Genomic DNA, 27341 nt, shown 5'->3' with positions numbered 1-27341 from the left:
CTTTTTATATTTATTACGGATTGATTGCATCTACTGGTCCATGTCATCAAGCATTTGTCTAGACATTTTGACTCTGATCAATGGGTCAGACCAAGTCAATGATGTAAGGCAATCTTGTCTATACAAAGCAAGGAGGCTTTTCTGATGAGCGCATCTGCAACCACATTTTCTTTCCTCGACCGATACTTTATTTCAAAATCAAATTCCTGCAGGGTCTGCATCCATCTCCTTTGACACATGTTGAGATCCCTTTGGGTGAAGATCCACTTCAGACTTTGATGATCTATCATCAAGATGAATCTTTGTCCCAAAAGATAATGTCTCGAAATAGTCCACAACGCAAAGTAGACCTCACATACCTCAGTATGCGTCTCAATGCATCCAAATGCAGCTTCCAAGGAACCTGCATAAACTGACTCACCAACCCAACAGCATAGCTCAAATTCAGCCTGGTGATCGTCATGTAGATCAAGCTTCCTACTATGCGCCTATATATAGTAGGATCCTCCAAAATCTCTCCTGAATCTGCACTCAACTTGTCATTCTAATCTAATGGCACTGAGATAGGCTTACAGCCTGTCATACCATACTTGGACAACATGTATAAGCCATACTGCCTCTGCAGTAATCCAATACCATGTGGTGACCTAATCACCTCAATGCCCAAGAAATATCTGAGCTCCCCCAGATCCTTCATCTCAAACTTCTCTCTAAGCAAGATCTTTACATCAAAGATCTCTGCATCATGTCCCCCGTAATGATGAGGTCATCTACATAGATGACAACTATCACTGTGTCTCACATACAGCGAGAAATCTGCATTGGCTACATAAAAGCCAATAGTGACAAGATATTCAGAAATCTTGTTAGACCATGCTCTTGGTGCTTGTTTTAAGCCATACAAGGCCTTCTTCAACCTACAAACATGCTCGGGGTGACTCACATCCTCACAACCAGGTGGCTACAACATATACACCTCTTCTTGCAAATCCCCATGCAAGAATGCATTCTTTACATCCATCTGATGTAAAGACCATTAGTTTGATGCAGCCACTGCTATCACAACTCTCAATGTTGCCATCTTGGCAACTGGGCTGAAAGTTTCCTCATAATCAATGCGATATGTCTGCACATATCCTTTGGCTACCAATCTAGCCTTGTACCTGCTTATGCTTCCATCACTATTATGTTTTACTTTGTACACCCACTTGCATCCAATGGCTTTCTTGCCTTCAAGCAATTGCACTAAATCCCAAGTCTCATTTTCATATAGTGCATCCATCTCCTCATCCATAGCTTTCTCCCAACACACATTTCCAATAGCCTCATCAATGCATGTGGGCTCTACAACCTACACAACTTTTGCCATGTATGCATAGTGATGTGCCACATAACCATCATAGGTAAACCTTTGCACAGGATTCTTCACTCTCCCAGGTCTTTGCAGCTTTGCATTCATGGCTTCCATAGCCTTCTTTACACTAGGTATTCTCATATAGCTGGTATCCCAAGCTCCTCATCAAGGCTCATCTCTGAGCCACTAGACTCTCCATCAACATGAGAATGCCCTGCAAAAATGTCAGAAATACTAAGGGGCTCAACCACTTTCTCTTTGCCTTTATGTGATGTACTAAATCATATTTGCAGGACTAGTATTATGATGCAACCTGCCACTCCATGGTCTATCAAAACTGAACCACTAGATGAGGAGTCTCCTGGTGCACTCAAAGACTATGATTGCTGACTTGTATTCTGTGCAGCCACATTTCCACTCACATCAGCCCCAACAGCTTCTTTTTCAGTAGCATACCAGCTGCTCATCTCATCAAAAACAGCATCCCTACTTACCCTCAACTCACGTGTAGCACGGTTATAACACCTGTATCCCTTTTGCTCAAGGGAATACCCAATAAACACACATTTTTTAGCTTTTGGATCCAGCTTAGTTCTCAGCTCATCTGGCACATGCACATATGCAATGCATCAAATGAGACAAATCGGGTTTTTTGCCAATAAACCTCTGCTCTGGAGTTACATCATGTATGGCTACAGTTGGAGTCCTATTCATGATGTAAATTGCTGTAGAAACAGCCTCAGTCCAATAGCTATGCGGCATGTTCTTCTCTTCCATCAATACTCGCACAATCTCTAGCAATGTGCCTGTTTTTTCGCTCAGCAACTCCATTTTGCTGCGGAGTGTATCTGCATGTAAACTGTCTCTAAATACCATTCTTCTTCAAAAATTCAGAGAACTCATTGGAGAAGTACTCTCCCCCTCCATCTGACCTTAGGCACTTTACATATTTCCCTGTTTGCTTTTCAACCATAACTCTCAAATTCTGAAAATGAGTGAACACCTCACCCTTCTCCTTCATGAAGTATACCCACACTTTCCTTGTGTGGTCATCAATAAATGTCACATAATACCTGCAGGCTCCCATAGACATGGTCTTCGTAGGACCCCATACATCTGAATGCACAACATCTAGTGCATTTCTGCTCACATTTCTGTTACGTGAAAATACATGCTTTGTTTGCTTTCCAAATTGACATGTTTCACATATTTTCTGCATACCTTCAACTTTAAACTTTGGCAGTCCTGTCACAATTCCTTTAGTCTGCATAGACTTCATTCTCTGTACATTCACATGTCCAATTCTTTTATGCCAAATGTCTGTGTCTGCAATTCTTGAACCATTTGCAAACATCGCAGCACTCACTTCAGGCATGTTTACATTCAATGTAAACATTCTGCCCACTCTATTGCCTTTTGCAACCAAAACCTGCACTTGTCTTTAAAGTCTTTAACATAACAACCATCAGAATTAAAACAAACCTGCAAACCCTGCTTTTGGCCAACTGAAACTAGATTCTTTGTTATGTTCGGAACATGAAGTACATCTGCAAGGTACTTCACTTTGCCATCCTGCATAGACAATGGCACATCTCCAACAACATGGGCAAATGGATGTGCAGTGTCATCCCTTGTTTCCACAAAACCTGGTCTTTCAAGGTTTTTCATCTCCTTGAACCACTCCCCAACCATGACTTGTCATGTGGTTCGAAGCACCTGAATCAACGTACCATACATCATCTTTATGTGCAGCTTCAACATTTTCAGACATGGCATTAACGACATGCTGCATAACAAACAACCTTTCATTATTCTCATTGTTTCTGCTCAAGGATGCATAGTTGTTTTGCTGCAATTTTCCATTTTGCATGTCAGCCTGCTTCTTATAACAATTTGCCTACACATGTCCAAGCTTACCACAATAAAAGCATCCACGTATATCATTATACTGCCTTTGCCAATTTTCACGACCTCTTTGACTCCCCCTACCTCTGAATTGGCCTTTGCCAATTTTCACGACCTCTTTGACTCCCCCTACCTCTGAATTGGCCTCTTCCACCTACGTGTTGTTGTTGTTGTTGTGAATTCTGGGACTGTTGTTGTTGCTGCTGCTGCTGGCCATAATTCTAATTACCTGTTCGGCCACCTCCTTGGCCGCATCCACGGCCTCCTCTACCTCGTCTTCTTCCTGAACTTGTGTAGAAGGCCTGTTACTCTAAACTGTTTTTGTTTTGTGAAGGCTGTTGGTCTTCACCCAAGCTCTTCTCTTCTATAATCAACATAGACACCAAATCTATGAAATTGGGAATGTTTTCCCGAGTCTAAATAGACGTTTTGAACGCCTTGTATTGTGGTCCGAGACCACGTAGACAGACTTCCACCTTATCATCATCATCTACTGAAACGCCAATAGATGCAAGGGATTCCACACTACCCTTGATTTTCAATGCATAGTCATTCACAGACATGCTCTTTTTCTCCACAGTATGAAGTTCATTCTTCAACTATATCTTTCGCGCCTTGGTATTCGTTTCATAGAGTTTTACCAAGGTGTCCCACGCCTCCTTGGGGGACTTAGCATCCTGTATGTGCCCAATCATGGTGTCCTGTATACTGATAGAGAGCCAATACATAACTTTTTTGGCTCCTTGGTTCCAATCCTTGAACTCTTTCACATCTACAGTAGTCAGATTGATCTCCGGTATCTCCGGTGCCTCTTCATGCTCACCTTCTATATAGTCCCAGTAACCCTTTCCCATCAGGAAATTTGTCAGCCTGAACCTCCAAGCATGGAATTTATTCTTATCAAGCTTCTCAGCAACAATCTGGTTTATGCCATCATTTAACATCTTGCCAGACACACAAATTTACCAAAAACACCACTGGTTTGTCTTGCACAAACTGCTATATTTTTTGCAACGGTACTGTACTACACTCAAATGTCACACAGCCAGTTGTAACATACCCATTGTAAATAACAATGGCTATGTTACAACGGTACTGTACTACACTCAAATGTCACACAGCCAGTTGTAACATACCCATTGTAAATAATAATATACTTGCTTCAGAGTTAAAAAATAACAATGTACTTGCTTCAGAGTTGAAAAATATAACATACCCATTGTAAATAACAATGTACTTGCTTCAGAGTTGAAAAATATAACATACCCATTGTAAATAACAATGTACTTGCTTCAGAGTTGAAAAATATAACTTAGTTTGTCATTTTTACGATCAGAAAACTTCTATTTTTGGAAAATGAGCCATTTTTGCTTAGAAATTTGTAATTTTGAATCCAAATTTGGAATCTACGCGTAATTTTACACTTAAAATAGTTTTTTTTGAACTAAAAACGGGTACCAGGAATGGGTTTAATTAAGCTTTTAAGCCTTTAATTTGCGAACTTCCGACCTAAAATTGTAACTATCCAGGCGTCTAATCAACGAACGGAACACGCCCCCATGGTCACGGGGCAAGACCGGACATTTTCGTCAAAACAAAATTTTGACCCCCCCGGACGACGGCGGGCGGCCGGCATGGGCCCCACCACGAGCGTCGCCTGTAAAACAACTGACAATCCACCCGGGACACCCAAGTGTGTACACGACCTAGACGCACCCTCCAGCACACCCCTACATGTACCCCCTCCTCCCAGAACCCTCTATCCACACAGGTGTCGCGCTCTCTCTCTCTTGGGGACATCTCCACCCCCATGTGTCACACTTTCTCTCTCTTTGAGACACCTCCACCCCCAGGTGTCTCGCGCCCACACTCTCTCTCGGACACCTACACCACCCAGGTGTCGCCTTCCCGCACCCGGACGTCCACCCTCCAGCACCTATAAAAGGACCCTCCCAGCCCTCTTCTCCGAGAAAGTCCCCAGCAAGGCCCTAGGCGCAAGCCCTCCCTCAAGCTCTAGGACATGTCCTACACTCTTCTCCCCCCCCGTGTGAATAGACTTAAAGTGTGCTTGTCCTCCAACCCTTGCCTTACTCTTCCCTAGGCCTCCCCTAACCATGCACTCTTCCCTAGGCCTCCCTAACCATGCACTCTTCCCTAGGCCTCCCTAGGCGTACACTCTTCTCAAGAGCTCTCCAAGTTAAGGACACCTCTCAATTCCCCCCCCATATGCGGTGACTTAAACTTAGGCTAAGAGGTCTTTCCTACCCATAAGCCCAACAAGCTTTTCCTACCCCAAACGGACTCCGTTTTCGAATACGTTTGAACCAGTAGAATTCTCTCTTTTCTCTCCAAGTTTCCAACCTCTTATATTCACCCCGTTCTCTCTCTATCCTCTTAAAACTCTAGTGCTCCTATGGCGCCAAAACGTCGCCGAAATGAAGAACCACGCGCTGCCCAAGGAGGGAATGAAGCGAATCGCATCCCTGCAATCGACTTCGCCCCTCTTGAAGCGAATAGGCACGAAAACGATAACTAGGTTGGTCATTTAACAAGTTTAAGTAAAATTCTCTCTTATAAAGCTTAATGCAAAGATTCGAAATAATAGGAAAGGAACCAAGGTTAAACCCTAGTATAGATGGCCTAAAGTACCTTATGGTTACTCTTAAGTAAAGTTATAAGAAAATAATCTTGCTTTTGAATCATTGTCTTTCCGAAACGATGGTTTTTGTTAATGTGTGAATTCATTGAATAAAGGCTATGTCTCTTTTTATTGGATATACTACTGGTTTATTGCTAACATGCAGGTACAGCTTCTCCCCCCCTTAGCTAACTCCGCCCGTTGCTTGCCTGTGTAGCCGGGCGGAGGATATAGCGAGGCCGGGAGTCGGCCCAAGGCAATCCCCTCCTATGCCACTGGGAATTGGATTTCACCACCAGGGTGATGTATAATGCTGCCTAGTTCTGTGGGTCCAGGCTAGTGCAGTGACTTAACCCCCACCTCATGAGGAGACATCCCCTTCGAAGGGCGAGAGGGTTTGGTACAAGCGGCAGTACCTGAGGGGGTGACAGGACGGCTTGGCCCTCATCGGCTGGCTGACGATGAGGGGAGACGGTCCGTGAGGTTTACCCAGCTGGTTAAGGCTGGAAGATCGAATTCTAGATCATCGGTGTGGTTGTGGTTGTGGTTGTGGTTGTGGTTGTGGTTGTGGTTGTGGTTGTGATTGGATTGTGGTTATGGTTATGGTTATGGTTTGGACATGGAAGTTTGGATTGGAATATCGGCCCGGTTCTAGGATCTTTGTAAATATTTTTCACTGTAAGTATGTTTGTTGATTTCAATGTTGTGCTAAGGAAGATTTCTTTTAAGGAATCAAGTGTAAATAATTAACAAAGGAATTTGTTTTTAAGTGTTTCACAGTGTGGTAGGACTTAATTAGAAAACAATTGAACGGGTGAGTGCGTAGAAAGTGGGAGAATGGATGCCCTGACGGTACCATTCTAAGGATGGGTGGACCCGATCAGTCGGGTAGCTTTCTACTAGTCGTAACTTATTATACTTAGGGAATAGTAGAGTCCCGAACAAGACTTGTTTTAGGGGACGGAGCCAGCGGCCGTGCCTCATGAAATACGGGGGGGAAAAGGTGTTGGCTTCCTTGAACCAAGTGTGGGTCTTGTTCCATCTCCACGCACATTCCGTGCTGGGGATTAGAATTTCCGTTAGGATGACTATGCTTCCCCTGCGAGATAGAGTTAGGTCCCTCCGTTTGCTCGTAACCTCGTATTTCTACGAGATCGAGGTGTCGTCAATCGGAAAATAACACGAGACTTAACCGCCTATCAAAAGGATTCCCCCACCCTACGGGTAGGGGTCCTTACACGTGGTATCAAAGCAGGTTTAGACTTGGGAGATTTCATATTGTATTCTCTTGTTGCTCTAGGAATTCTTGTTAAACTAATCTAGTTACGGCTGGACGCATGAGAACGAGATGGATCCCTATTCTCGCTTCCTGGTATTCCAATGCATGTTCATGACTGCTTGTCGCTCTTCCGAATTTGAGTTCCGTGACACTATGATGCACATTGTAGACAAGCTAACCCTTCCTCATTACACTCACATCGAAAGGGGATGGAACAGAGCTGAGCATTGGCATCGTCGATCTACCTATTTCATCATTCGAGCTGAGCACATCGACAATCTCACCAATGACTTGAGGCGGATCCGCCGATATGCCGAGATGTTGCGAATGGTTCGCCTGTTCTGGTTTATTGGCACTCCTCATAACACCTATGTCACTATCGATGGGACTCGCATGTTGCAGAATCGATGGGTTTATGATAGTGTGACTCAAGTTGTATCCCCTGATAGAGTAGCTGTTACCCGTCTTTCTAGACGTGGTTTACCTCCCCTACCAGAGACTTATCGAGTTCTTGAAACCATGGGAGAAACCCCCCTACTTTTTCAATGCTACCACCGCAGATCTTTATTAGGTTCCCTAGAGGACTACCATGTAAATAAATAAGATTGGATTTAGTCCAATCTTTGTAAATGGCTTGGTTCACTTGTAAATATTAAAGCTTGGAATAAAAGGTTTTGATTTTCACACTCATTGTCTTATGTGTTAAACCGCCTAAGTGACATGATTCTAAATTTAGCTTCATATTGATAACCAGGATCGTCAACTTCTTGCTCCTAATGCATTATATACAGATATACAGGAGAAGAAGCTTCTCCTCAAACAAATGCAACCTCCCTCATTTAATGGGGTAGGTTCAAAGATTGAAAGGGATGCAAAAGTTTGGATAGAAGCCATGGACGATTACTTTTTGGCTGCTGGTACAGGAATTAGGAATCAATCCATGCTTGCCAGATTCCGTCTTACCGGGGACGCTAAACTTTGGTGGAAGCAATGGTGCCGAGATAAGGGCATCACTGAAGATACCCAAACCTGGAGTGACATTAAGCAAGCTGTGAAGGACCGTTATCTTCCCCCATCTCATGAATCTATTAAGATGAATGAATTCTTCAGCCTCAAGCAGCTTAGCTTAACCTTGGAGGAATACTACTCAAAATTTGTCACACTTGGCAAATATGCTCCACCTATGTCGATCACTCAACAAGTGGCCCGATTTTGCCAAGGGCTGAATGAACCTTTGGATTCTCGCCTTGAAGCAATGAGGCCAACTACCTTGCAAGATGCTCTTACCCGAGCCAAACCTCTGGCTAAAGAAGTAAAGAGTGGTCAAGCAAAGAGGAGAGTCTATCCTGAGTCTAACCCAAGGGGGCAGAGGAATCGAATTTCCGCCACAACACTATTGGTCAGTACCCCAATAATTTTATCCCCCACAGTTATGCTAATTCCACTTTAGAATCCTATGGGGACCAAAGGTGCTTTCATTGCAATGAAGTTGGCCACTTCCGGAATGAATGCCCCAAACTTGCAAGACCCTCTCTCAATCCTAGTGTCATTGCTGCTCCACAAGGCGGCCAGGTAGTTCAAAGTCGTGGGATTCCTAATAATCGCCAGGCTGGACGAGGTAGTGGTGGACGTGGTAGAGGTCGTGGAGTGACTGCCCGTGTCTGCTCTATGATTAGTGAACCGACTTTAGAGATGGAAGAAGAAGAGCAAGCCACCATTCATGCAGCTGTAGAACATCAAGGACCTAATCAGCAGTTTTCTGTTATCCAAGCTCCGACTACTTATCAAGGTAGATCTTTCCAGCTCTTGATTGATTGTGGTAGTACGCATTCATTTCTTTCTCCAAAATGCTTGCGTAAGTTACAGTTAGATCAAAAACCAGCCCAAGCAATGATTGTTGAGTTAGCTAGTGGAAAAGAAGAAGTATCCCGACATTGTGTGGGAGATCTTGAATTTGAATTGGGTGGTGAATCAACCCATGGGTATTTTAGAAGCTTACCATTAGGGATTTATGATGGAATCCTTGGTATGGACTGGTTAATTGCAAACAATGCTGACATTCACTATGCTGAAGGAAGCATCACCTTTAAGAATAGTCAAGGACAGGTAGTATCAGCCCAGGGAAAAACAGGTAAACCCAAATTTCAATGATTGGAAATTAGGATTCAACCGGAGATTTTGGAGGATTATGACCAGTGACACTATGATTTCATTAAATGATTATTTTAAAGATAGCTGAATCTGTAAAAAAGGCAATTTCATATTGGGTGTGTAAGTGGTGTGACTAGTTTTAAGTTTGCATGAATATCCGGCTAGGGGGCCTGGGAACTCTTTTCCCTGGTACCCGGGACAAAACCTAACCAAATTCCTAATTGGATCCCATCACTATAGTGGTTTGGGCAGTTGGCTAACCCATGGGACTTGCTAGGGTTAGGCTGGACTGATGGATCCCTAAATTGAGACTCAATTCTGTTATGGTACGATAGATGAAGTAAATCCTGGACAAAAATTTTTCTATGGAAAAGAATCAACGCCTGTGCCTCTTAATGAGGAAAAAAGCGTTGGTCTCTATGATCCAAGTGCAATCTTTTCCCTAATCTGACTATGGGACTTACGGGTTCGGGTAGATCAGTTCAATTAGTTGAGGCTTTTGACTATGTTAGAGAAAAATTTATCCTCGAGGAATCGCCCGTGCTTTTGGGCAAGGGAAGTTTTTTCGGGCTCGGTTTTGGAAGAACCAATGGATTAGTCTCTTGACCGGATATCCGTGGACAAGGCCCTGAGTGAGGGACCTTGCCCTGCACAAGAAGTGCTACTTCCGCTGCTAACACCCATGAATTTATTGCGCGATGGGGACAGTGATCTTTCATTTTCTCTCTTACCATCTCTCTCCCTTCTCTATATCTCTCTTGTCTCACTATCCCTTCTCTATATCTCTCTTGTCTCACTATCCCTTCTCTCTCTCCCTCCCCTCTTACCATCTCTCTCTCTCCTACCATCTCTCTCCCCTTGCCTCCCTCCCTCCTACCTTCTACCATCTCTCTCTCTCTCTCTCTCTCTCTCTCTCTCTCTCTCTCTCTCTCTCTCTCCTTCACCTTTTCTCTATAACTTTCTTCTTCTTCTTCTTCTTCTTCTTCTTCTTCTTCTTCTTCTTCTCTCTCTCTCTCTCTCTCTCTCTCTACCTCCAAAAAACAAGCTTTAATGGAAGCTTGAAAGGAAAGGCGACTGGTTTTTCCTTGATTACCGGCGCGTTCGTGGACGGTTGAAGCTCAAATCAGAGCTGTAGAGAGTAGACACAATGAGCTACCATAGCCCTAAGCTTATGCACACTATAATGCGCTGTAATAGGCGGCATATGCTTGTACGACCAGCACTGCAGCGCCGATTTGCTACAGGAGAAATGCCACGTTGGAGAAGCGATGAATGCTCAAATTGGCTGTACAAATTTGAACGCCTAGACTTCCTCAACACTTTCCATGTTTACATCTCCACAAGATTTTGCCTCTACCGGCTGTTGGAAGGCCCGCAATGGAAGAGGGTTGAGCTCCACACAAGAAAGATAAGCAAAAAATGGATATTTTTGACCTATTCTACACCACAAGTGGTTCAAATCACCTAAGCTCTAGATACCATGTTGAGAAAACATGGTGCTCATGCTAGATCAAGTGTGTGGAGAGGAGAGACTCACAAAATACAAGAATAATATCTTGCTTATTAAGTTGCTTATACATACAACTAGGCCTTGCTCTCATACAAAATGCCTCATGGCCTCACCTTTAAATAGGTGAGCAAGTGGACCTCAAGTCCATTCACACTCACACCCTTCTACATAACCTTAGTCCCTTAATAAGAATGTCCTGGGAAAAGATTTCCCAGGTCCCCTAGCCGGAAGTTCATGTAAACATAAAACTAGTCACACCACTTACACACCCAATATTGCCTTTTTCTCAGCATCAGCTAACTTTAAAACAATCCTTTAATGAAACCATTATGTCACTGATGACAATCCTCAAAATCTCTTGTTGAATCCATATTTCCAATCATTCATTCATTGGTGTACTTATGGCATCATTGGCAACCAGAACGCTCACCACTTGTTCACTCAGGGGTCTTTTCAATAGTTCCTAGCTCATAGTACCCGGCAATATTTTCACATATAAAAATCAAGATGGATCCTCGTTGAAGATCAGCAAGATCAATCAACAGATCCATGTTCTCATCTGTTGAGAACCAGCAAGGTCAATCAACCAGATCCATGCCCGGTTTCAGAAAACAACTCTTACTCCTTGTTCCAATATCCTCCACGATGCACGTGTGGGTATCTTCGGTGACCCAGAGCCCGAGCACCGTATGGTCAGCACCCTCTAGGATCCTTCGTAGGTCACCTAGCGCTTCACTCATAGGCCGCTTCCTTGGTCCCTCATCCACCGTACCGGAAGCTCACCATTTAAATCGAACCAAGGCTGGTCAAGACCTTGGCCGACCTTGCTACGCAAGAAGTCCTCCATTGACTCTCCGTCCAGCAGTTGCAACTTTATCAGTTAGGTCTCCACGACCTTAATCACAAGATGGTCAAAATGCTTCCCCAACATTCTTGACATAAAACAGTCATTTACAAACAGTCATAAATATAGTTTCTATAAGAACTCATGTCTTTCCAGATTGTTCCACATCAATCCATATTACTTAACCCAATTCCAAATCATATGTGTATCCATTCTTGACCAGATACATCATTTTTCATCCCATCGCATCAGATTCATTCACTTCACATAACATCCATTCCTATCTTTCTTAATTTACATTACGTCTCATCACATCCATTTCTCATTACATCTCATTCGTTCACATCTTATATTATTCATTCACATTCTGATTCACATGACATCTCATCTCATCCATTCACTCATATCGACTTCATATCCATTCACATACATTTTTGCATTCATTATTCCACATACACATCCACATACACATCCACATTCGTACATCCACATTCACATCTACATCCATACATCCATTTTCACATCCACATTCATACATCCACATCCACATCCACATCCACATTCATACTTCCACATTCACATCTACATCCATATATCCATTTTCACATCCACATTCATACATCCACATCGATACATCCATTTCCACATCCATATTCATACATCCACCTCCACATCCACATCTACATCTATACATCCATTTTCACATCTACATCCACATTCACATCTACATTCATACATACACATCCATATCCACATCCATACATCCACATCTATATTCATACATCCACACCCACATCCACATCTATACATCCATACATCTATATCTATACATCCATTTTCACATCTACATCCACATTCTTACATCCACATTCACATCTACATTCATACATACACATCCATATCCACATCCATACATCTACATTCATACATACACATCCATATCTACATCCATACATCCACATCTATATATATACATCCACACCCACATCCACATCTATATTCATACATCCACATCCACATCTACATCCATACATCCATTTTCACATCTACATCCACATTCTTACTGTAAGGTTTCCCCCTTCCAAAAATAGGGGAAACACTTAAGATAGTCCACTAAGTCTTATCTTGGAGAAAATTTCCTACTCATTGACACCTTAACCATGCAGAGATTCAAGGATACGATTCATAGGTAAGACCTAGTTCTATCCCGCAGGGGGAGCGTAGTCTTCTAAAAATCAAATCACCCATAGGGTAATTGATCATAATTTGGACAAGTACTAGTCTTGATTCCTAGAGACAATGCTTTTTTTTCTCATCCATGCAAGGCACAGCTGCTGGCCTAGTCTTCTAAAATACGATTCAAGGATACGATTCATAGGTAAGACCTAGTTCTATCCCGCAGGGGGAGCGTAGTCTTCTAAAAATCAAATCATCTATAGGGTAATTGATCATAATTTGGACAAGTACTAGTCTTGATTCCTAGAGACAATGCTTTTTTTTCTCATCCATGCAAGGCATAGCCACCGCTGGCCTAGTCTTCATAATTGTTCGAGAACCTATTTATCTAACGTAGGACTTTCACTTAATCTGTTGGAAAGCTACCTGACTAATCGGGTCTACTCGTCCGTAGGATGGTGCCGTCGAGGCATTCCATCCTCCCACTTTCCACCCTACTCACGATTCAATTTGTTTTCTAATTAATCCTACCACACTATTTGACACAAATAAACATGTTCCTTAATTAAGGCCCTTTTCACAAGGTTTGTTAAAATAGCCTTTTTTCAACAAAGTTTAAACATGGAGCCAAACCGGCTCTCTTATTCTTTTCCTTTATACCCGCCGATGATCTAGAATTCAGCCTTCCAGCCTCTACATGCTGGGCAAAACCCTACGGGACCATACACCTCATCGTCGGCCGCTGGTGAGGACTCAAGCCGGCCTGTCACCCTCTCAGGTTCCATCGCTCGATCCTCCCGCCCCTCAGAGGGATGTCTGCGCACTAGGGTGGGCTAATTCACCGCACTAGCCTGGGCCCTCAGAACTAGGCAGCATCACAATCACTCGCCTCAATCGGCAAACCTCATTCTCCCAATGGTATGAGGGATACCATGGGCCAGCTCCGGGCCTTACTAACGTCTTCGCCGTCCGGCTACACAAGCACAAGGATGGGGCAGCGTCAAGGCAGGGAGAAGTTGTACCTGTACCTTAATTTAACCAAGATAACAATCCATTTACTCAACTAAACCATAGGACTAGAATCCATGTTACCTTCTTAAGAAAACAATCCTTTTCACAAAGATTTTTGCATTTCAACTTGAGATTGTGAGCGATAAGACATTCTTTATTTAAGGCATATGCTATGGTTTAAAAGAATACAAACTTTAACTAGTAAATCAATCAAATAGATCACTATTAACAATTAATAGAGAAGCCAGGGCCATACCTCAACCCTAAGAATGATATATAATTGAAAAACAAAATATGTATATATCTTATAGAAATTTGTCGTTTATCGTTGTCTTTGCTTGTTAACAAGAGCTTTAGAACTTGACATATGAGAATAGAGTCTTCTAATACCTTGTCTTACGATTGAAATCATCCAATCATCCCCAAGCTTTATCTCTTCTTACTCGTACTGTGACTCCTCTCTTTCTAAGGTCTATGGCAAAATAGCCTTCTCTTACAGGACTACGGCATACTATTCTTTCTCGAAAAGAAAAGCTATGGAGTTTTGGTCTCTTCCTTCGAAAGACCATAGAAATCTAAGCTTATTTTCTAAGATATAAGATAAGAATGAAGGGATATATACATATCAAACTCTAGGATTACCTTGAGGCTACTTGCTGCCTTCTCACAGTTTTCTCTGTGTAGAGACCCTGACAAAAATAGCAAATTGTTTCGGCCATACCTCTCTGATAAAAACTCAAAATATGATTGTATAACCAGTCAAAAGAACCGGAAAGCATCTGGTCTACAAGCTTACCCGAGCAGAATAGGCAAAAACGTCTGTATATAGCCACAAACGCGCCATCTTTAGAAACGCGTTGTTTTTCCACATTTTTAGTATGCATGGACTCTAAATGTGTAAAAGTACTCTAAATATGACCTCTTATCACCTAAACTCGAAATTCTATTTTTGGGAATACTTATCTCTTATTAATAGGACTATCTCTTATTAATAGGACTATTCTTATGTTCTTATTTCTTTTAGGATTTTTGGAGCTAATATTTTTATTCTAACACTTTTCTAATGTTTCTAGCCTTGTTGTCTCACTCTTCTCTAATTACACTCTCTTTCCTTATTGAAATCTATATTAAAAGAGACACATACATACATGGCTTGGGAGGGACCTTACACTTACATCCACATTCACATCTACATTCATACATACACATCCATATCCACATCCATACATCCACATCTATATTCATACATCCACACCCACATCCACATCCATACATCCACATCCACATCCATACATCCACATCTACATCTACATCCATACATCCATTTTCACATCTACATCCACATTCATACATCCATTTTCACATCTATATCCACATTCATATCTACATCCATACATCCACATCCATATCCACATCCATACATCTATATCATACATTCACATCCGCGTTCACATTCATACATCCACATCCATACATCCATATATCCACATCCATACATCCATATCATACATTCACATCCGCGTTCACATTCATACATCCACATCCATACATCCATATCCACATTCACACATCCACATTCACATTCACATACATCCACATTCACATTCACATACATTCACATCCGCATTCACATTCATACATCCACATCCATACATCCATATCCACATTCACATTCACATACATCCACATTCTTACATCCATATCCACATCCACATTCCATATCTACATTCATACATCCACATCTACATTCATACATCCACTTCCATACATACACATCCATATCCACATCCACATCCATACATCCACATCCACATCTACATCCATACATCCATTTTCACATCTACATCCACATTCATACATCCACATTCACATCTACATCCATACATCCACATCTATACATCTATATCATACATTCACATTCGCGTTCACATTCATACATCCACATCCATACATCCATTTCTACATTCCCATTCATATAACCACATACGCCTTCACATCTATTCTTTTACATCACATCCATTCTCGCCCTATCACAACCCATATACATCTTATCCCATCAGATACACTTCTTACCTCTCCCATACACATCTTATCACATCCTAACTCATCTTATCACATCCTAACTCATCCCATATGCATCTTATCACATCCTATCACATCTCAAACACCTCTTATCACATCCTATCACACCTCATACACATCTTGTCACATCTCATACGCATCTTATCACATCCTATCACTTCTCATACACATCTTATCACATCCTATCACTTTCCATACGCATCTTATCACATCCTATCACATCTCATACACCTCTTATCACATCCTATCACACCTCATGCACATCTTATCACATCCTAGCACATCTCATGCACCTCTTATCACATCCTAACACATCTCATACACATCTTATTAGGCATAAAGACAACTTTAGTGGGAATAACACTTTTATAATAATCCTTTTATGCAATTTACTATGCATAAATTCCAATTTAATGAGAATAATACTTTCGAAATAAAAATAAATCTTTTATACATCTTTCTATGCATAAATTTCCATCTTAATGAAATTAACACTTTTAGAATAAATCTTTTATGCATCTATTTATGCATAAAATCAAAATTGATAAGAATAACTCTTTTGAATTAAAAATAAAATTCTTTATGCATCTTTCTATGCATAAAATCAAAATTGATAAGAATAACTCTTTTGAATTAAAAATAAAATTCTTTATGCATCTTTGTATGCATAAAATCAAAATTGATGAGAATAACACTTTTGGGTTAAAATAATTTCTTTATGCATCTTTCCATGCATAAATCCAATTTAGTAGGAATTACACTTTTAGAATAAAAGAATTTCTCTTATGCATCTAATTTGTGCATAAAATCCAATTATGATGAAAATCTCACTTTTAATATAAAAAAATCTTTTATGCATATGTTTATGCATATGTTTATGCATACAAATCATTTATGATGAAAATCATTCTTTTAATATAAAAGAATTTCTTTTATGCATAAAATCCTTTATGAGATAAAAATCACACTTTTAATATAAAAAAATTCTTTTATGCATCTACTTATGCATAAAAATCAATTATGATGAAAATCATACTTTTTTAATAAAATATTTCTAGTATACATTTTTCTATGTCTAGAATGAAAATAACCCTTTAAGAATACTCATACGATGGGGATTACTCTTTTTAACATAAAATTTAATTACTAGAAATCCTCTTTTTCTTAATTCGTTAATTATGCATAACATAAAAATCAATTTCTCCATGATTACAATGAAATTCTTTCAATTAATCTAGGATGATAATTCCTAGAATATGGTAGGAAGTCCTCTTTTCATGCTTTGAATGAAATTATTTCATGTGTAATTTTTACAAAAATTTTGCCATAGCTCCGCTGCTATGATTGATAAATCTCAATTATTTTAAAGGATAAAGCTTAACATTAAGGGAATGATTAGAATGATCCCTAATTGGATCATTAACCCATAATGGATTGAATCATCAATATTCATGAAATACATAAACTAAAAGCATAGAAAAAAGCCATTAATTTGGCCTCAAGCATAGATTAATCTTGGATTAAAGAAAAGCTTTATGAAAAGCTTCATTTGGATTGAGAATAGGTCATGAGAATGACCATTCTTTGAGTGAGAGAGAGAAATTACATAAAAACCATTAAAATTAAGCATAAATGGAAATTTATGTAATTCTTTACTACCATTCATCAATTAACTTCAATAGCATTCAAAAACCATTCCAATTAAGCTTCTCAAGCTTGAGAGGGGTTGAGAAGAGAGAAACATTGAGAATTTATAGAAAAGATCAAAATTCATCATTTACCTTACAAATTGCTTGATTCTTTGTTCACGATAGAGGCCCCCAACCAATCAATTGGTTGGGGTGTGCTGATGGAGTCACCAATGAAGATTGAAGAAAGAGGGAAGCTCCAATTTCTTCAATTTGGAGAGAATTTTAGAGAATAGTAAAAATTAGCATTATTTCAGCATAATTTTGGCATAGTATAATTCTCATCTTTTTTTACAAAGACTGAAGTTCTATTTATAGGAGAGGGAGGCTCTAACCAAGACCAACTGATTTTTAGAATTTTCTAGATTTCAGTTTGGTTGAATTTGGACTAGATTTGGACCTAGTTTGGTTCCTTTTTGATTCGGTTGGTTTGATCCAAGAGAGAGAAGAGATAAAAATATCAGATTATTTTTGAGTTTAAAACTCATTCAAGCATGTGAAGTATGCACCTCCTTGAAGGGACTCCCCTTCCTTACATATGTGTCAAAATGGAATGATTATACCCAAAATATCTCTTTTTTTTAGTAATACTCATAGTTTTTTACTAATAACCCTTGTACATAGTCAACTCTTCATCTTATGTGAGCATTTACTCATTTTTGGGTAATTTCTTTTAAAAATTAGATTTATCTCCTCCCCACACATGGATTGATCTTATTGGCCCATAGGAACCTTAATTTAAAATTTTGAAAAAATCTTGACCCTCAGGATAATGCCTCTTGAGCAGATTATACTTGATTTCTAATGCACCTTCTGGAAATCTTTTTGAACTTCTGTTTCAGGGGAAGTTATATTAATAGGATGAGAAATTTTTCTATCCAAAAATATTCAAAATCTAAATAATCTCTTTCTAGAATATTTTCTCTCTCTAGGTCAAAACAGGTAGAAACAAGATCTTTGATATTTCTGAAGAGGGATTTGACTACAGGGGAAGATACTGGACATCCTGAGAGGCTGGGGAGGAATCTTACATTCTACCCCACTTAAAAAACGCGAGATGTCCTCATCTCGCAAAACTAGAGGAGATTTCTTTTTTTTAAGATCCAACTGATTATGGGTTCCTTATATTAACATTCAATTCCTTATTACAATAATGGTCCATTAGACCAAAATTTCTATCTGAACAGTTCTTCATGGAAATTTTTCATTTATGAAGATTTTAATTTGACCTCCTTTAACTTAATCCACTGGGTCAAGTGTTAACATCAGTAATCTGCCAGCACAATCCACTAATCTCATAGTGATTTGCTGGAGTTATTATCGTCATTCTAGTTATGAACATCATCACAGGGACTCGTTCCATTCATCCTCATTGTGGTTTTGCTCAGCTAATTACACTTCAACCAAATTTCAAGAGTCATCATTTTTCAATCAGAATCCAAATCAACTCATCAGTTCACAACTAAAATTTAAAAATCATATCAACCACATTGTGGTTTTGCTCAGCTAATTACACTTCAACCAAATTTCAAGAGTCATCATTTTTCATCCTCATTGTGGTTTTGCTCAGCTAATTACACTTCAACCAAATTTCAAGAGTCATCATTTTTCAATCAGAATCCAAATCAACTCATCAGTTCACAACTAAAATTTAAAAATCATATCAACCACATTCGAATTCATCATCTGGATAGCATTAATGCTTATAATTTCAAGTCTTAGATTTACTCGTATATACTGCCAGTATAGAGCTGCAGTTATACCCTCGGTATATATGGGTAGTCATGGTTCTTGGAACTATAAGGTAAATACCATCATGTCTAGGCCTCAAGCAAGTCAGGGATTCCATATAATTGCAGTACTTCCATCTGAAGACCCAATTACCAATTTACGAATTTCAGTTTGAATATCAAATTGTATGAATTTTATCACACAATTACAACCTTTTAGTGCTTCTTGATAAATTTTTGACATATTTGGCTTCTTGGTTGATCCTCATTAGCCAACTTGGCTCTGATACCAACTGTAAGGTCCTCGTCCCCACCTCGCAAACGGATTCGGGGTGCTAGCAGCGGAAGTAGCTTATCTTGCGTGGGGCAGGGTCCCACACTCGGGGCCTCGCCCATGGATATCTGGACAGGTGACTAATTTCTCATAGTCAAAAGCCTTAACTAACTGAGCTCATCTGACCGAACTCGTAAGTCCCATAGTCAGATCAGGGAAAAAGACTGTACTTGGATCATAGAGACCAACGCTTTTTTCCTCATTGAGAGGCACATCCGTTGATTCTTTTCTATAGAAAAATTTTTGTCCGGGATTTACTTCATCTATCGAACTAAACAAAAATTGAGTCTTGATTTACGGATCCATCAGTCCAGCCTAACCCCATCGAGTCCCATGGGTTAGCCAATTGCCCAACCACTGCAGTGATGGGATCCAATTAGGAATTTGGTTAGGTTTTGTCCCGGGTACCAGGGAAAAGAGTTCCCAGGCCCCCTAGCCGGAAGTTCATGCAAACATAAAACTAGTCACACCACTTATACACCCAATATGAAATTACCTTTTTCTCAGCATCAGCTAAGTTCTTTAAAACAATCCTTTAATGAAACCATTATGTCACTGATGACAATTCTCAAAATCTCTGGTTGAATCCATATTTTCAACCATTCATTCATTAGTGTACTTATGGCATCATTGGCAACCAGAACGCTCACCACCTGTTTGTTAAAAGAACAGTAGAGGGGGAGGAGACACACACATAGGAGCAAACCCTAATGTATATTGCAAACCCTAACCATAAAGGGAAGCCATTCCTTCGACTTTCTTCTTTCCTTTATCCATAGCACTACTTCCAGTGCTCACACTCTCATGCCTCAAACGTCCTGATCATGGACGTACACTGCTACACCTAATTCAAGTCTAGTTCCAAAAAGTAAGCTAAACTGACCCAAAAATGGTCAAAATTTGACCAAACTGATCTCAAAAATTCTAGAATCAGTTTGCTTGGTTAGAGGCTCACTTTTTCCTATAAATAGAAGCCTTCCCCTTTGTAGAAGCTTAATAGTGTTTTATGCACTGTTATTCTACTCCTCCCCAGAGCCAAAAACATTGAATTCTTTGATAATTCACTTGTTTTTGACTATTTCCTCTACAAAGAATTGGTGGCCACTCTTGATCCAAGCAAGAGTAGAACCCTCAATCCCTCAAGCCAAAGGATAGCTCACAAAACTCCATGTAAGTCAGAAATTCTACTTTTTCCTAATTCTATTCTATGGTTTTATGAATTCTTGCTTCTTTTAAATTGAAATTGGATGTTATGCCTTGATGGAAAGGCTTCCCCCTTCTCTTCATTGAATTCAGCCCTTCTTTATCCAAGATGTGTAATCAATTAAATAGAGTTTAACTTTTCGTATTGTTTTCTCTTTTAAAAATGAGAATTGATTAGATTAGAGTGCTAAATTCATCTTGGGGAAAATTCTAAGTAGATTTAGAATGTAAAAATTTTAAAAATGGTCAGCCATACAAAGGAGGTTATGGCAAAAATTTCTTAAATTTTGTAGAAATAAGTTTTATCTTTATGTTATTCAAAAAGAGTAATCCCCTCCGTTTGTGTATTCTAAAAGTGTTATTTTTATTCTATGTATAGAAAGATGCATATTGGATATTTTTTATTATAAAAGTGTGATTTTCATTAGATTTAAATTCTATACATAGAAAGATGCATATTGGATATTTTTTTATTATTAAAGTGTGATTTTCATTAGATTTAATTTCTATGCATAAAGTGATGCATAAAAGAAATTTTTTTAATCATAAAAGTATTACTTTCATCAATACTGATTTCTATGCATAAAAGAATTTTTTTTTATCAGAAAAGTGTTACTTTCATCAATACTGATTTCTATGCATAAAGTGATGCATAAAAGAATTTTTTTTATTATAAAAGTGTTACTTTCATCAATATTGATTTTTATGCATAAAGTGATGCATAAAAGAATTTTTTGTATTATAAAGTGTTACTTTCATCAAAATTGATTTTATGCATAAAATGATGCATAAAAGAATTTTTTTTTCTTATAAAAGTGTTACTTTCATCAAAATTGATTTTATGCATAAATGATTTTTATATCAAAATTAGGATTTTCGTTGATTCTATGTTTAATTTCCATAAATAATCGATAAATGAATAAGCAAATACACTATGAGAGAAAATTCTATCGTTTCATATTCACTCAGACGTTAATGAGAAAATTCAGAAACCTATCGAAGTTGGAAATTAGATAAATTGATTAATTTATTCCTCATAGGAATTCATGTATTAGTTTAGAAATCAGTTAAGTATTCAATGAATGAAATTCAGTAAAATAGTGATTGAAATATCACTCCCTTTCGAGAAAGGTAATTCAGGAAGAACCTTACCAGACTCAAATCCTGAATCATGCTATGACCAAGACCAAACTCCTTCGTCTGTTTCAAGGAAAGATGATGTGACCAGTTCAGAAAAAAATACACTCAAATCACCCACCGAATCTGAAACTAAGTTGATACCCTTTGAATTTGATCTGAGGATCAAGGTTACTGAATTCGAGGAATTCTGTTTGGAATTCAGACCTACGATCTAGAAGTCTTGGATACGGATTTAAGATATACTCATTATATTCAAAAGAAAATCAAAATTGAAAACTTGCATTGAAACCATGTTTTCTTAAACGACTGTCTTACGCCGCCAGAATGCTGGAGGGAGCATTTGGTATATGTGTTTTTCTAAGGGAAGTTCAGTTGCAAACAGCTGGTGGGGAGTGTTCAAGGACGGCACACGCGCAAAAACCTGCCCAAATCTTGACTAGCCTTGGTATGGTGAAAAATGGTGTGCTTATGGTACGATGGGCGAGGGCCAATGAAGCGATCCCTGAGTGAAGTGCCAGGACACCTAAGGAGGATCCTGGAGGGTTCTGACCATGCGATACACGGGCTCGCGGAGCTTAGGACACCCATGCGTATGTCGTGAAAGATATATATATGTATGATGACGAAAAATTATTGTAATCTCTATTGGATCTCGTTGTTTGCTGACCAGTTGGTCTCGACGGAGAGTCCAGAGTGATACCTGTTTTTGAGAAACAAGGAACTGGATGGAAATTTTGAGTTATGATATCTGTATACTGTTTGTTCAATGGATCATTTTATAAGTTCGAGTTGAAAGAGGACTGTGTGCATATCTGTTTTCTAAAGCTAAAGTTAAGAAAGGCATTCAATTATGGGTGGGTGAGTACTTGTTTGGTTCTACCAATTCCAGTGGTGGTTGGGCGATGGCTAATCCATGGGCCAGATGGGGTTAGGCTCGATTCAGTAGAGTTTTAATAATAAAATTTTTTAATAGGAATACACTTAGAACGCGAGTAGTTAAATAAAAGCCTGAAGACTTCTCAAATGAATAGATCAACGGATGTGCCTGATTCAGTTAGAAAAAAAGCGTTGATTTCTTCAAGTTAAGTCTGTAATAGTTTTCCTTCTATCTGGTTTATTCAGATGAAGGTTAGTATTAGTCTCTTGACCCCTTTAGAAAATTCGGTAAGAAATTCAAAAAGGTAGAATCGTCCCCATTTTCCAGGCGCATCGAAAATTTTCTCGGTTTCGGTTTTTGGAATGACCACCAGCTTAGTCTCGTGCCCGGACATTCGAGGGCGAGGCCCCAAGTGGGAAATCCTACCCGTGCAAGAGGGAGCTGCTTCCGCGCCAGCAATCGGGAATCCGGTGCGCAGGGGGGGCAGTGGGATCCCACAGTTGGTATCAGAGCGCTATTGTAAACTTATGAAACAGCAGCAAAGAACTGCCTAAAATTCTAATGTAAATCTACGAAAAAAAATGTTTTTCACTTGCTAAGATTATGTTTGAAATGAATTCATAAATTGAAAACTCATAAATTGAATTGGATTTTTAGATGGATACCCCAAATCTATCTGGCATTCCTGGACTCTCCCAGAGTCAGGATATGTTAGCCTTTGCATTCGAGCATCTCGTCAACTCTGCTACAACCCGTGTAAGTAGAGTGAGGCTTACCCGTCACTTTGAGGATCTATACTTCCCTGATCCTATAGAGTGATGTCGGTATATGTGGTTCTCTGGAGGAAGATGTATTAATATCAATACCAATCAGCGTCAGAGACTCAGGCAAAATATTTCCTTAGCCATGATCTTGATAAGGCTAGGGGTTGTTCATTATGTTCAACTCTTTAATCATTCACCCAGGAATTTTAGAATTTCTTGCCGAGTTTTTAGGCTTCTTAGCCGCTTTATCCCTAGAAGTAGAATTACAGCACCTCTTTCAGTGATGAATCGTGTTTATCATGGCATGTCTCCTTCGCAGTTTCGCTTCTTTATGCGTACGTGATTGAGGCAGTGACTTTGGAGCCATGATACTCTATGTATATATCTAAACTTTTGATAATAAAACGATGTGTTGCAAAAAAGAAAAATCTAAATTGTTTTCATGATTGTGAATATGGTTAATAAAATTATCAGAGTAAATCTTGTTTCAAGAAGTATGATGAAATAATTATTTGTTTAAAGAATAAATCATAAAAAATAAATAATCATAACTCTATTGTCAAAGTTAAGTTGACAAAAATCTTGTTTTATCAAAATCATGAGGCGCACGGCATGTGCAAGGCAACCGGATCCTCTAACTGATGAGGAAGAGTTAGATCCGGATGTTCGTAAAGCCCTGCGCACAGATCCCAACCTGGCCCCTTCAAGGGTGAAGGGGAGTAGTTATGTGAAGTAGTGGAAAAGTGGATTGAGGCAATGGAAGAATACTTTGATGTAACTGGCTATAACGAGAGAAGCAAGATGGCTCTCGCCAGATTAAAGATTGTGGAAACGGCCAAGGTCGCATGCAGGAACCATTGTGAGACAAACCATCTCGACCGAAATACCCAGACCTAGACAGATCTTAAAACTTACCTCATGAAGAGGTTTTGTCCTGCGGGCTTCCTTGAAACCAAAATGAATGAGTTCTTAGAACTAAAGTATGATAGTCGGACAATTGAAGAATACCATTAGGCCTTTGCCCTTCTCCTCAATATTCCCCACAATTGGATGAAGAGCAGCTGATGGCCAGATTCATTCGAGGAATGAATGAGACATTGGACACCTTAGTGAAGAATGCCAAACCTGTCTCAATGGGTGGCCGAAGCTATAATAATGGCAAAGGACTTTGCCAAAGCCTTTGTTGTTAAGGTTGCGCGCCAAAGCCTACACTCTCTAACTTTAAAAGATTCCAAACTCGGGAAGTACTTCAAACTTTCCACCCCCAAACAGGCAAGCAAGGCCCAAATCAGAATCAGGATACTGGGAGATTCAGAACTGATGGAAGACCCTTCCCACACAGAACACTTTCTCATGAGCCCCACCTCTTTCAAGGATTCAGAGGGATGAGCTCAGAAGTGAGAACTGGTGTTTTGGATGTCAGGGTTTTGGTCACCAACTGAAAGACTGCCCGATTCCTGCCATGTCAAGGACTGAGAGTGCTAAGACCAACTCCTTCGTATCAGTCAACCACCTCGCCAAAATCAAGGCAATCCCAAAAGAACTCCAGCAGCTCAACCATCTGCCTTAGTTCAGAGTAGTCTCAGAACTCCTTCCCAGAACTGGGGTAACCAAAGAGAAAGAGTTCCGCCCCAATCTGCAGGCAGCCAGAGCAGTCACAATTGCAGAAGTAGTGGAAGAGGAAAGAGGTCAGATTTATGCAGCAATTGAAAACCAAGGGCCAAATCGTTAATTCTCTGTCATCCATACTCCAGTTCAGTATCAGGATAAGCCTTTTAAACTTTTGATTGATTCAGGCAGTACTCATTCATTTATTTCCCCCCAGGATGCTTGCGTAAGCTAGTCTTAGAACAGAAATCAGGGAAACCTATGCAAGTTGAATTGGCCAGTGGGAAGATTCTTTTCACTCACCATGAGACAGATCGTATTCAGTTTAATCTAGATGGTAATATAACTGACTGTCAGTTCAGAGTCATACCTTTGGGAGTTTTCGACGGGATCCTTAGAATGGATTGGCTCCACAAAAATCAAGCTGACATTCACTGTCACAATGGAACCATTTCCTTCCGTGACCTTCACGAAAACAAAGTTCAAGGAACCGGAATTTCAGGATCCCCAAGTCTGCAATTAGTAAAAGCTTCTAAATTACTGAAAGGACTTAGAAAGAAGCAGCTCATTTACGTTGTCAAAATGAATCCAATAGACACAAAGTTAAAGGCTAAAGAACCAGAATGGTTAAGTGAATATGATGATTGATTCCCAGCAGAGCTAACTGAGATGCCTCCAATTCAGGAAGTAGATCATGTGATAGAATTGACCCCCGGAGCTCAGCCACCAGTAGCTTAGTGCACGTACAAAATGCCAGTTTTCTTGAAGCCATCAAACTCAAGAAATAACTTAGACAGCTGTTAGAATAAGGGTTTGTAAGACCCAGTGTTTCACCTTGGGGAGCGCAAGTTCTCTTTCAGAAAAAAAAGGATGGAACATTAAGACTCTGTGTGGATTACACAGGTCTCAACCAGCTAACAGTTAAGAATAAATATCCTATCCCCAGAATTGATGAGCTTCTAGACAGGCTAAATGGAGCCCAGATCTTCACAAAGATAGATCTCAAATCAGGGTATTACCAAATCAGGATTAATGATCAAGATATCCTGAAGAAGACAGCCATCAATACTCGCTATGGGCATTATGAATTCACAATCATGCCGTTTGGTTTGACAAATTCCCCAGCAACATTCAATTGCCTAATGTAGGACATTCTCAGGGAATACTTGGATGATTTTGTTCTTGTTTTCTTTGATGATATTCTGATTTACTCAAAGAATGCAGCTGACCATAAAGCTCATGTCCGAAAAGTTCTTGAGATTCTAAGGAAGCACCAACTCTTTGCAAAAAAGAGCAAATGCACTTTCTCTGCCGACCATGTTGAATACTTGGGCTTTTTGGTATCCAAAGATGGAATTTCTCCAGATTTTGCAAAAGTCCAAGCAGTCATAGATTGGGCTGAACCAAAGACAATGAAAGAAGTCAGGGGATTCTTGGGATTGACCGGTTGGTATAGAATTTTTATACCAAAGTATGCTCTCATAGCTTCCCCCTAACTAATCTTCTCAAGAAGAATACCCCGTTTCAATGGTCTGCCAGGTACCAGAGTGCTTTTGATAAGCTAAAGACCGCCTTGGTAACCAATCTCGTTCTGAAGTTGCCAGATTTCTCTCTACCCTTTGAGGTAGTAACTGATGCCAGTGGTTTTGCCCTGGGAGGTGCACTCATACTACAAGAAGGTCATGCAGTGACCTATGAATCTCGAAAACTCAGAATGCATGAGAGGAATCATGCTGTCCATGACCTGGAACTACTTTCAGTAGTTTATGCCCTAAAGTTGTGGAGACATTACCTACTGGGTCAAAGATTCACTTTGATGACAGATCATCAGAGCTTGAAGTGGATCTTCACTCAGAAGGATCTCAACATGCGCCAAAGAAGGTGGATGCAGACCCTGTAGGAATTTGATTTTGAAATCAAGTACCGCCCAAGCAAAGAAAATGTGATAGCAGATGCCCTCAGCAGAAAAGCCTCCTTGCTTGCAATTACAGTGGTGTCAAATCCATTGCTTAATGAGGCAAGAGAGAAGATCATGCAGGATAGATTC

At 39.8% G+C, this 27341-nt stretch overlaps 1 protein-coding gene across 7 annotated transcripts in view; it reads right to left on the bottom strand.

Moving 5' to 3' along the window:
* The window catches only part of COS1 (6,7-dimethyl-8-ribityllumazine synthase / DMRL synthase / lumazine synthase / riboflavin synthase), a 167171-nt gene that overhangs the window by 36695 nt on the left and 103135 nt on the right, over window positions 1-27341 (bottom strand). The window lies entirely within an intron of this gene.

Source organism: Cibotium barometz, chromosome 60 (genome assembly GCF_041138505.1).
Source record: "Cibotium barometz isolate CiBa-2024 chromosome 60, ASM4113850v1, whole genome shotgun sequence".
Taxonomy (NCBI): domain Eukaryota; kingdom Viridiplantae; phylum Streptophyta; class Polypodiopsida; order Cyatheales; family Cibotiaceae; genus Cibotium; species Cibotium barometz.
The sequence above is the reverse complement of the archived record's forward strand: the minus strand, read 5'-3'. Positions and strand labels throughout refer to the sequence as shown.